The sequence below is a fragment of the Anabrus simplex genome, chromosome 6, assembly GCF_040414725.1.
Source record: "Anabrus simplex isolate iqAnaSimp1 chromosome 6, ASM4041472v1, whole genome shotgun sequence".
NCBI classification, from domain to species: Eukaryota; Metazoa; Arthropoda; class Insecta; order Orthoptera; family Tettigoniidae; genus Anabrus; species Anabrus simplex.
In genome coordinates, this window is record NC_090270.1 from 169,619,356 (window position 1) to 169,631,844 (window position 12,489).

A 12,489-nucleotide genomic window follows, 5' to 3' on the forward strand; every position below is an offset into this window, starting at 1 on the left:
TAAGAAGAGAGGAACAATAAAAAATGGAATATTTAAGTTATAAGTAAATTAGAGCACTTTGAAAGTATTAATGGAGGATTCAAGAATAAATCTGAGGAAATTAAAATCAGTGAGAGTTTATATTTCAGTGTATGAAATCTACTATAGAATGAAGATATAGGATACCAGTGAAGGCCAAATAAACCACAAGTTATATTTCATACCTATTATTAATCATACAGATGACACCTCGTCAGTGACAAAAAAAGCCCACCCCCCCTCTCTAGGGACACCATGACCATGATGTCGGTGTGGGGTCTTGCGTGCTTGTTGATCCTGAGGGCTGTGCCCACAGAGGGTTACCCGTGCTGGATTGGCCTCGGTGTAGAGCCAGACTGACAAGGTGTCCCCCGAGTTGCCTGGAAGGTGTCTGTGCTCTTTTTCCTTCATTTATATTTATATTTCTACTTTTCTATCCTAAGCTTCTTAAATTTCATTTCTCTTACTGTCTAACAAATCTTTCTGTCTCAGGTAGTTTAAGGATACATGGAGATTTCATCCTTCGTCAATCACAAGTATCAGATTGTGGTGAGGTGATGCATGGTTACTGGGAGAGTAGTCGTTAGCGGCCCCCTCCAGATACCAAACGCCCTCTGGAGTATAAAGAATTAGGTCGACATGCAGGGCTTTGCTGATGGTTGATAGAATACTTCCTTAGCTAATTGTGGGATCAAAAGTGGATTTTATGGGTTTTTCGTTTTTTGATTCAACTATGGTTGCTGGCTTTCAAACAGAATCTTAAAGGAAACAAAAGAAAGAGAAGTACTTAATTAGCATTGAACAGCGAAAGTGATGAAAGACTCCCTCGATTCCTGGTTGCTTCCAGGGTCGATGGTCAGAGCTGTTTGAATGAATGTCCTTTCCTGGTATGTACTTCTGTGGAAGAGATTGTTGGAGTTGAAGTCAATGAAATGCGGAAGCTTTGAGACGGATCCATATTAATAAAGACTTCAACGGCTGAGCAGACAGAGTAGATGGTTACTTGAGGCAACAATGTTCGGAAATGTCGCTGTGAAATTAAATGGCGTATGGCTTTTAGTGACGGGAGCGTCTGAGGACATGTTCGGCTCACCAGGTGCAGGTATTTTGATGTGACTCCCGTAGGTGACCTGCCCGTCATGATGAGGATGAAATGATAATGAAGACGGTACATATACCCAGCTCCCGTGCCAGAGAAATTAACCAATGATAGTTAAAATTCACGACCCTACTGGGAATCAAACCCAGGACCCCTGTCACCAAAGGCCAGCATGCTAACCATTTAGCCATGGAGCCGGACATGGCTGTGAAAATTGAGAAGCACAAATCCCTGAACTGAAAAGGAGTTATTTTTCACAGGGATTTGATAAAGCGTTCCAATGATATTGTGATCTGCAACCTTGCATGTTGGGGTTTTACTGATGCGAAGAGGTTAAAGAGACATGTCGGTGATAAGCTGTAGGATATGGGCGCTTTAATCTTGATATTCAATGGCTAGACACTGCTCGAAAGATTTAAAGTTGCTATGTACCGTCTAACTACAAGGCAGTATCTGCTTCAATGAGGTGCAGTAACTGCCAAAATTTGGCCACATCTCATTGCGTTGTCAAGATTTGTCAACCTGTGGGATGTTTGGAAAGTGGGAACATCCTGGTGTTGACTGTACACCACCACCTGTGTGCGTCAAATGCCCAGGTGTTCATGCTCCCCCATCCTAGGAATGCCCCTCTTGGATCAAAACTCTGGATAAACTCTCCTATCCAGATACCTGGGGAAGGATTAAATCTGTGGCTGCTCTGGAGTTCTATGTCTCCTTCGCCAAAAAGACTGCAGAAGTACAGTTCTCGCCATAAAGCTTTGTACCAGCAGCAGCAAAATCAAAATCAGAAACATCAAACAGTAGCCACCAACAATCAAGTGATATGAAGAGTAGTGACCATCCCAAGAAGGTACCAGTACCTTCTGGGATACCATCCTCCTATGGGTGGGGACGGTAGAATAACACCCACGGTATCCCCTGCCTGTCATAAGAGGCGACTAAAAGGGGCCCCAAGAGGTGTCGACTTTGGAGTGTGGGCTGGCGACCATGGGTCGCTTAGTTGAGTCCTGGCATTGCTTCCACTTACTTATGCTGGCTCCTCACTTTCATCTATCCTATCCGACCTCCCTTGGTCAACTCTTGTTCTTTTCCAACCCTGGCGCTATTAGGTTTTTGAGGGCTAGGGAGTCTTTCGTATTCATGACCTTCGTGGCCCTTGTCTTTCTTTGGCCGATACCTTCATTTATCGAAGTGTCGGATCCCTTCCATTTTTCTCTCTGATTAGTGTTATATAAAGGATGGTTGCCTAGTTGTACTTCCTCTAAAACAGTAATCATCACCACCACTAAGGATGGTTGCCTAGTTGTACTTCCTCTAAAACAGTAATCATCACCACCACTGTGGGATACCATCGAGTGCGTTAATTTCTTTTTGAAGTTGCTTTACGTTGTATGGACATAGATAGGTCTTGGATGAAAGGGTTAGGAGCGGGAAGGAAGCAGTAATCATGGAAAACCATCTTCAGGGCTGCCGACAGTGGAGCTCAATCCCAATATCTCCTGAATGTAAGCTCACAACTAGCCACATGGGCAATTCGCTCAGTGCATTATTGCTGTCGTCTTCTGGGAAGGCCTCTTCCCAGGCATGTTTGGCTGGGAAGTCCTCCTCTACTAGGGTGGGAGAAAAAATTCCCCAACCAGGGTTGGCAAGTCCAGCTCTCCTACCAATGCCCAGGCAAAAGAAGGAGGAGAAGGGGAAGCCACAGCACTCTCCTAAAACGTTGGAGAAGAAGCCTTTTCCAACCCGGTCGGGGGTCACAGGATCCCCGAGCAAACCATCTGCTGGCTTTTCTTCAAAGAATAAGGAAATGGTGGGCAAGAGCGAGAGGCACCGACTGCCTCCTTTTCAATCTCGTTCTGGAGAACCCAGTTCTCCCAGAAAGAAGGCACACTATTCCAAATCAGAGAGCTCACCATCTGTGGAGTGGTCAGTCTCCTAGTCACCCTCTACTGAGGAGTTATTGGAGACTGAAGTACTCATTATTGTGGTTGGTGAGGATGAAGAAATTGAAATTGGCAAAGGCGACAGAAACTAGCAGGTAGTGGACTGAAAGAAGGACAAGAAATTGTCCTGATTTCCTTTGCTACCAATCCACACAAAGGCACTCTTGCAGTTAACTGCAATTAGTTACTCTCGTCGCCTAGCTGAGTTACGTCAGTTGATGTCCGTCTCAGCGGCCGTTTTACCCTGGTCCGCTCAGATATCTTCAGTGACAAAGTACCGCTGCTTACTCAGCTGGACGCAGTTGCAGTTCATGTTGCATTGCCAGTAATGACAACAGTGTACACAGTGTACTTGCCACCAGATTATGATCTTCAGATGCCTGAACTCCAAGATTTGATCACTTAGTCACCTTCTCCTTTCCTGTTGCTGAAGACATGAACACTTGCAACATTCTCTGAGGTTCTCCATCTTCCTGTACTAGGGGGAAGATTCTTGAGTGATTGATCAACCAGTTCGATCTTTGCATGCGCAACACAGGGGAACTGACACATTTCAGCAGTGTGCTTGCACATTCTCGCACCTGGATGTCACCTTGTGCAGCCGTGTGCTAGTTCACCTGTTACGGTGGCAAGTACTCGATGATCTCTGTGTCGGCCTCTTGGCTAAGATCAAAGTGTAGTGATCACTTTCGATACTTCTAACGCTCTTGAATCAAAGACAGTCCGAAGTACCCAAGTGCAGGTTGCTTCAGCGAGGAAATTGGCCAGAATTTTCAAAATGCACAGTCATGGCTGATGATATGTTGGAATCTGTTGGCAACCATGTTTCTTCCATTTCAACTGAAATTCAGACTGCTGCAGAGAAACAGTTCCTTCCTCCTCTGGTGTCCCTCATCAGAAACAGGTCCCATAGTGGACTGATGAAGTTGCAGCAGCCATACGTGATCACTGACGGGCTTTTAAGCATTGTCGTCGGAATCCTTATATTGCCAGTCTCATTACATATAAGCGTTTGTGCACTGAAGCCCATTTCTTGATTTGAGAAAGGAAGAAAGTTACGTGGAAAAAGTATGTGTATTCCATGATGGCACATACTCCGTCATCACAAGTGCGGACAAAACTCAGCCGTATTGTTGGTGTGCAGAACTTGCCCTCAGTCCCCTGAATTTCCATTAATGGAGATATAGTGACCTTTCTTTCAGTCATTCAAAAATCAACTACTTCAGCCTGAATCGAACCTGTAAATTGGAGATCATGGTTTGGACACACTAGCACTATCACCGAAGCAGCTGTAGAAAGCAGTGACGTTGGAATAGTTAAGTTATTGGATAGACAAAAGCAGTCATTTGCACTAGAAAATTAGAAAGATAGTATGAATGGATGTAAATTGAGGTGTCAGTGTGCTGATTGACAGTCACAGCCACTTAGTGACTCATATTGTAGACAAGCTCAAGGTCTGGAAGGAGTACATCGAGCAGTTATTTGAGGTTACTAGACAAAGACAGCATTGTGTTGGTGATGCTGAAACTGAACCTACCGGACGAGTTGGCCGTGTGGTTAGGACCATGCAAATGTGAGCTCGCACCCCGGGAGATAGTGGGTCCGAACCCCACTGTCGGCAGCCCTGAAGATGGTTTTCCGTTGTTTCCCATTTTCACACCAGGCAAATGCTGGGGCTGTACCTTAATTAAGGCCATGGCTGCTTCCTTTCCATTCCTAGGCCTTTCCTGTCCCATTGTCACCATAAGACCTATCTGTGTAGGTGTGACTTAAAAAAAAACCACTGAACCTGACATCATGAGAGAGGAGGTGAGGCGTGCTGTCTGGCAAGCAAAGAGTGGAAAGGCTGTAGGTCTGGATCTGGTGCTTGTGATAATGACAGCATTGCTGTCTTCATTAATCTTTTTAACACAGTCTGTAGAACTGGTGAGTTTCTAGAAGATTGGCTTGGATGAAGCCCACTTTTGTCACTTTAACAAAGAAAGCAAACACTAAATGTTGGGACATTGTATTATCAGCCTGATGAGTCACATTCACAAGATATTCTTAAAAATCATCCTCGGGACAAGGGATGCCCCTAGCTCCATAAAATTTTATTCCCAGTACAATGATGCTCAAGGGATTGCCTGGCCGAGGTTATGAAGGCATGCTTGGTTCTCCCGGAAGGATATGGGTTCTCCCCATCAGGGATTTAAAAAATTTAAGAAACGAGATTTCCACTTCCGGAGGTGCACATTTCCCTGAGGATCACTTAGCCTACACCAAAACTGAGTGCGAGGTTAGTTCCTGGGGACGAAGGCAGCTGGGCGTAGAGCCAACCACTTTACCCCATGAAGTGCCGAGGTTACAGATAGTGGAAGCCTTTACCTTCCACCCCTCCAAGAGCCTTCATATCCTGTACGGAGATGTCTTTGCTTTTTACAATGGTGCTGAGATGTGTATGAGAAGATGTCTGCAACAAGAAGGACTGTTGAAATTTCTCCAGGAGATCATCTTTGTTAGCAGGGATCAGTGTGTCATAGCCATTCTTTACTGGAATCTGAAGGCTTTGGTTTACATTGAAAGTATATTATTTGAAGTAATCCAGATCCTTGAGGAGTCCATCAAGGCTGTGTTCTATCTCCGCTGTTGTTTAATACTAGAAGGACTGCTGGGGTCTAAGTGACATTTTGTTTTCTAGTAACCACTACATTTTTCTGCAGGTATTATTCATACTCCATGACTGTTAATTTCCATCTGGAGTACCTTCATATAGATTTTTAATTTCTTTCCCTGATTAGGTTGAGGAGGAATGAGAGATAAACCTGCGTGGACAGGAATGAGTCATTTTGACCCCTCATTAACATATGGTTATATCTAGATTTGAAGCATATTGTGGCCCTCATTGTTAGATACCTTGCTTTCAGCAAAAATATACAGATTAATAATGAATATCTGAAAGTTAATTAAAAAGTAATAATAACTACTATGTCACTTTCGACAGTGCTTGGTGGACAATAATAATGTTGATGGTAATATGAAAGTAGTCTTTGTTGGGAGAATTAATCTGTGGCAACATGGCTGAAAGAAAGTAATAAAGAGATCTTCTATGAGCTATGACGTCGTAAAGAGAAAAAATTAGTGACTGATATTTGGGGAGCGAGCACTTCAAAACCTGATCAACTTAGTTACAGAGAGTACATCAACAATATTCATTCTGCAGATGAGACAGTGCTGCTTGCTGACTGCGCAAAGTACCTGCAAGCTTACTGGTAAGGAGTCAGCACAACTTGCCTCAGGATGTATGTTAAGGGAAACTTAAGTTCATGGTAGTCAGTAAACAGAGTTACATCCAGATAAAGTTGGTGCTGGGAGTCAAAGAAATAACATGTTGTCCATTATAAATACCTGGGATGTTGCTTGATGAAGAGTGATAGTACAGGCAAGAGATCAAGATAAGAATCAAGCAGGCATGAAGCACCTTGATCAAAATTAAGAAATTCCTAAGTAACCACCATCAGAACTTGGATCTGAGACTTTGAATGGTCAGAGGCTATGAATTTCTCACACTGATGTATGGGACATGTGCGAAAGACTGGAAGCCTTTAAAATGTGGGTCTACCTGCAAATGTTATGAATCTTGTGGTTGGAAAGAGTGAAAAATTCTGAGATGGTGGGTAGGCTAGAAAAGAGGACTTCTATTTTCCAACTAAAAACAGAAATTCAAATATTTTGGACATGTGATATAGAACAGTAGGTACAAGATCTTATAACCAGAGAAGCAGGGTAAGGTAATAGGCTAACACAGAACTTGCTGGATGTTGAGCCTCGGGGACTGGTATGGTATGAATATAGTTTCAATTTTCTGAGTAATAATCTTGAAAACAAAGATTGCCATGGTGATCACCAACTTTCAATGAAGTCCAAGATGTTTTCTGCATATTAAATGGACGAAGAAAAGAAGAATGCCAAAACAATGGAATTACAGAATGAAGGTAAGAGACTGAGGCAGTCCCATATTGTAATGGACTTTGTGAAGAACAGTATAAAACAAAGATACCTGAAACCTGGTATATGAAGAAGGGCAGAATGATGGAATGGAATGGAGAGAAAATATACTTTGACCCTATCTGGCTCTATCTGGATGAATGGACATTTTCGAATGATCTTGAAGTGAAGATTACCTGTATATCTATACCTATAAAAGGCAAAGTCCTGATTGACTGTCAGCCAGTGCCCAGGCAAAACTACTGGATGTAAAGAGATGGAAATTTGGGTATATATTTCTGTTACAGTGTAAGTGTTTACTAAGCAAGGGGTTCAACCCCTAATGAGAAGAACCAGAGGTAAAATCCTGAAAACTAAAATATTCATTCCTCCAAAACTGTTCCCTGGACAAAGTTGAAATTTCACACATTGGTTGGTTTTTTATGTACTAGAGATTAAATAAGACAAGTTTTATCAAGTTGCGGTGTTAATACACAAAAGAAATATTTGTTTCCCTGAAACCGTTTGACATAAATGTTGAAATTTCACATCATGGTTATTCCTGTACTGTATGTCTGAGATTTTAAATAAGAAGCGGTTTAAAAAAATACATTCCTAAGGGGTTTTGGCTGGGATGTGAGGCCTGATGACAAAAATATTAATTTCTCTGAAACTGTTTGACATACAAGGTTGAAATTTCACATGATGTTGGCTTCTATATGTCTTAGATTTTAAATAAAGTGATCATAAAATAAGACACCACTAAAGGATTTTGACTGGAAGGTGAGGTCTGATGATAAAAATATTAATTTCTCTGAACCATATCGATATATGAGGTTGAAATGTCACACGATGGTTGCTCCTTTGTTTTAGATTTTAAATAAGAAGTGGTCTTAAAACAATATACCCCTAAGAGTATTTTGACCAGTGGGTGAGTTTAAATAAGAAGTGGTTGTACAACAAAACTCTCCTAAGGGAATTTGACTGGGAGCTGAGGTGTAGTGACAAAAATATTAATCTCTCTGAAACCATTTCACTTACGGGGTTAAAATTTCAAATGATATCCTAGGGGTTAAATAATAATAGGTTTGAAAAAATTAACCCCTCAGGGCATTATAGGGAGGTGGTGGTTATATCCGAAAACAAAAATGTTCATTCCTCCGAAACTACTGAAAGACAAAATTTCAAATGGTGGTATAATATTTTAAATCCTAGGTGTGGAATTTGAAGTAGTTCTTAAAACATTCCACCCTAAAGCAGTTAAATGGAGTTAGTTTTGTAAACAACACTTTTCATCTCTCCAAAACCATTTGATGTATGAAGTTATCATTTTATAAGAAGTTTGTTGTTTTATGTGCTGGGTGTCAAATATAATATACTTCAAAATATTGTTCCTCTAAGGGGTTTAGATGGGGATTGACTCTGAAAATCACATTTTGTGTACGAACTTAAGGGCAGAAGTACATGAATAGAACAAGAATTTCGAAAGCATTCATTCCTCCATTACTGTTTGATGTATAAAGTCAAAATTTCACAGTCCCAGATGTTAAAGAAGAGAGGATTTTTAAAAATTTCAATTCTGTTGGTTTCAGATGAGTATTAGATCCAAAAATAAATAATCATTCCTTCAAAACCATTTGATGTACGAACTGAGGGTGTATTATACAGGCTCAGCCGACCTAAATTTAATGTACAGCAAAATTTAAAGCTTTGAAAGATAACTGTAGGCTAAGTTTAAAGTTTAAGATTTACATAGCAAATGATGGGTATCATGGTAGTGTATATAAGAACAACTACAGCAATAAGAATTCAACTGTTACTGTGTTTCTGTGGCTCACAGAGGAATAGGAAGTGCCTGGGTTGAATGGGTAGACAGAGCCAAACATTAGTTCCAATAAATTAAGTTAAAATTTCAAAAAACTTTATATTTTATTTCTTTTAAGCAGGTAACAAATTCGCAATGATAATTAAAGTTAAAAAGTACAGTAGTTGAGCACATAGCTCGGACACTAACCATCTAAATGGGAACACCTTATCCCTGAATAAGTTTACACGAAAGAAAAGCTCATAGATCTTAAGCCTTTACACCCAAGTGACCTTGGTAGGAGGTAATAAATTACCATTGCAAAATGCTTGTTGTAAAAAACAACACCAAGAAACGAATAGGAGTGGAGCCCCAAGTACCATAAGCATAGAACCTTAAACAGAGTATTACTTTAGGCCAGCCTTTACGATCATAACCATTTCCCAGTAACACAGAGAAAAGGAGCTGAAGCCCCTCACATATTTCATGGGTCGAAACGTAACCCAATAATTCATCAGACCTAGGAGGTTATAGCACAGAAAGAGGTATATACGCTCTTACCAAACGGTAAGCACACTTGTTACTTTAAGAAAAAGAATCAAGAGATCCAAAACACAGGAGCAGAATGCCCATACTATAAGACCATAAACAAAAATGGAAAATGAATAATTAAACTTAGGTTGAGACCGAAATGAAAGGTGGCTAGCACAAACAGTCCAGAAAAGTTTTACAAACGACCCTAACTGGGCAACAGCACTGAAAACTGTGGCTAGTCCATACTACGTGGTGACCAAAATAAAAGAAATATTGAAATACCGAAAGAGAGAAAAAAAATTAAAAGGTTAAAAGAAAACTTGTCCACTAACCTCAAGGTTGTAGGAAGTTAACGAGGTACCATCACTTGTGCTTCCCCATATTTTACAAAAGCCCATCAGGGCAACATAACGAGTCCAAAGACGGAGAATGGAACCTACATGAATATAAAGTTAACAAAGAAATCCCTACGTTAAATTTTTAGAAAGACAAGGATCTAACAGATTCCAGAAGAGTCGTAGTAATCTTCCTGAAACAAACACAAAAGTTCATAAGTTTAGTTTTCTGCTGTACCTTTTGATTACGGCCATACTCGATCAGTTCGTCAGCCCCTATCGTACTTCTCTCGAAGGGAGAACTCTCAGCGATCCATCGTTGATAGATTGACTTACACTCAAGAAACACCCCAGTTTGTATAGGGGGCTGGAGATACTTCCAGAACAAAATGACCTAATGTCTTCTCCTATTGGCTCAAAGTTACTGGAGAAGACGGATGCATTTGGTGGAAACAGGTAAACAAGAATCGTTACCATCCAGAAACAATTGAATGTCAAAGCATGTTATCAAACCTTGAAGTACCATTTTTTTATCCCATATAGTTAAAGTTAATCATCACAAGGAGGTGCTACCACATACGCCAGAGACATCTAGTCCAATATGCACAAACCATTAAGAGTTTCAGTCTTTTTTGACTCCAGTACAGTACAATAGAGTAGCACTAGGGGCAATTTTAAAACAGCCAGGAGTTCCAAACTACCAGCACATTAACCATACACAAAAGCTAACTGAAATTGTATTATTATTTTCTTACTGTTCAGAGCAAGTTATTTTAGTTTTTCCTTCCACAAGTGATCATATTTTTAACTAATTTGTGTCAAGAGAATCTGCCCTCTGTGATCTATGTCTATATATCTAACAATTTAGTCTAGTAATGATATAAACTGGCTGTGCGTACTAGTGCATTATCAAGCATCACAGAAATTTGTTTTTTACCCAGCAGAATACTTCACAGACAGCACTTCAAAATTTAAGCATTGGTTCTACAATTCTCCCATGTATTGATTATCCTAGAGGAATTGGTTAATGCACACATCTGGATAGTTTTAGTTCTGAGGGTGTTCTCATTTTAGTGTTTCATCATAGATAAGTGAAAGATGCAGATTTACTTTTTGCGTAGATGGCACTTATTTTTGCCATAGTTATTGAGCAAGAAGCCAAAGAAAAATATCCAAGGAACCTGGCATTCAAACATGCAAGTCTCTGTGAATTGATCCCCTGTCAAACATTCCTAGATGATGAAAAAGAGCTTGATAATCAAAAACAGTTGGAGTTAGAGAGGGCTGATTTCATTGATTTTTATGAGAATGGATCATATCTGTGTACGTGTGTTGGCTGATATGCATCTGTGGTACATGTATGGCAGCAGTGGTCAAATGAAGGCCCACATGCTCATATATCTGCGTAGGATTAACAGACACCAGTGCAAGATCACCACATACAGCTGGCTTATTAACCTGTGTCCCTGCAGTAAGGTTTTCATTGACCCCACAACATCCAAACATGTAAGGCCAGATTTGTGATGAAAAAGATCTTTCTAGACCTACAAATAAATTATTTTCATTTTAAATTATGAATTGCACTTTCGTCTAGGTTACAATGAACATTGCAAGGCACACATATTCACAGATCTACACAGAATTAACTGGTACCAATATGAGAGGATCATCCAGTACAGTTGGCTTATGTACTTATGTCTCTGTTGCAAGTTTGACCCTGTAACATCTAATGTGTAAGATTGGCTTTGTGCTGAAAATATTATGTTGGGCTAACAAATGGCATAGTTTCATCTTAAGTTATGTGAATTGCACTTTTGTGTTGGCATCATTGAACATTGCAATCGTATGTGACTACCATATTTACACGCATAATTAACACATTTTTGACCAAAAATATAGGTGAAAAATCTGGCTGCATGTAATTCTGACATGCAAAAATAAATTTACAAAGAAAGATTAATTTAATGTATATACCAAATCATTAGAAGTAACACAAATTGCTCACTTTTTGGTATATAATTTTCTCATCAGTTTTCTTATGAATGGTCAAGACCACAAGCTTACATTTGGAAAGTAGAACACATGGGTTTGAAATAGCTTACGGGTACTGAAAACATATGCTTCCTGTTGCAAGCTGCTAATAGCACCTGCAGAAAAATAAATATGAACTATCTAAAATACCAATCACATCTGTAAATAATGGGATACCAGGAAATGAAGAAATTTATTTCCTTTGTAATTCTTTCATCACTCCTGCAGAGAGAATTGCTGCATCTTGCATCTTTCCAGAGCAAATCATTCCATCTAACGTGTTCGAGATTCCCATTTCCTTGAAATTGTTTTCATTCATCTTTGAAGAAATCGTGTCAAGGCATATCCATCGTTGCGCCGTGATATTATATAATTCAGAATTTCTTCTTCTATGTGTGGAAACTTATCAGTTTTCAGGCTACAAAACACTTTACGACACTTGTTGGTATAATAATAACAATGACATGTCGCCTCTGGAGAGGCCTGGTGCACGTCTTTCAAATTGATGCTTATAACTTGTTGGTAGTTTGAAATGTGTTTTCTCTTTCCACCAGTTCTGTGCTCGGACAGTGGAAACTTTTGGCTCTCTGCCCTATTTCTGTGAATCTTGGTGTAATTGATTATACAAGTTTATAGGATGCAGTATTACTTGCATACTTGCTCATTGTGGATTTAATAACAGTTAAGAGATCACAGAACACTTACGAAACACTTGTGTAGAATATAATATGTTCATAATAGACTGCACAGAGCATTACT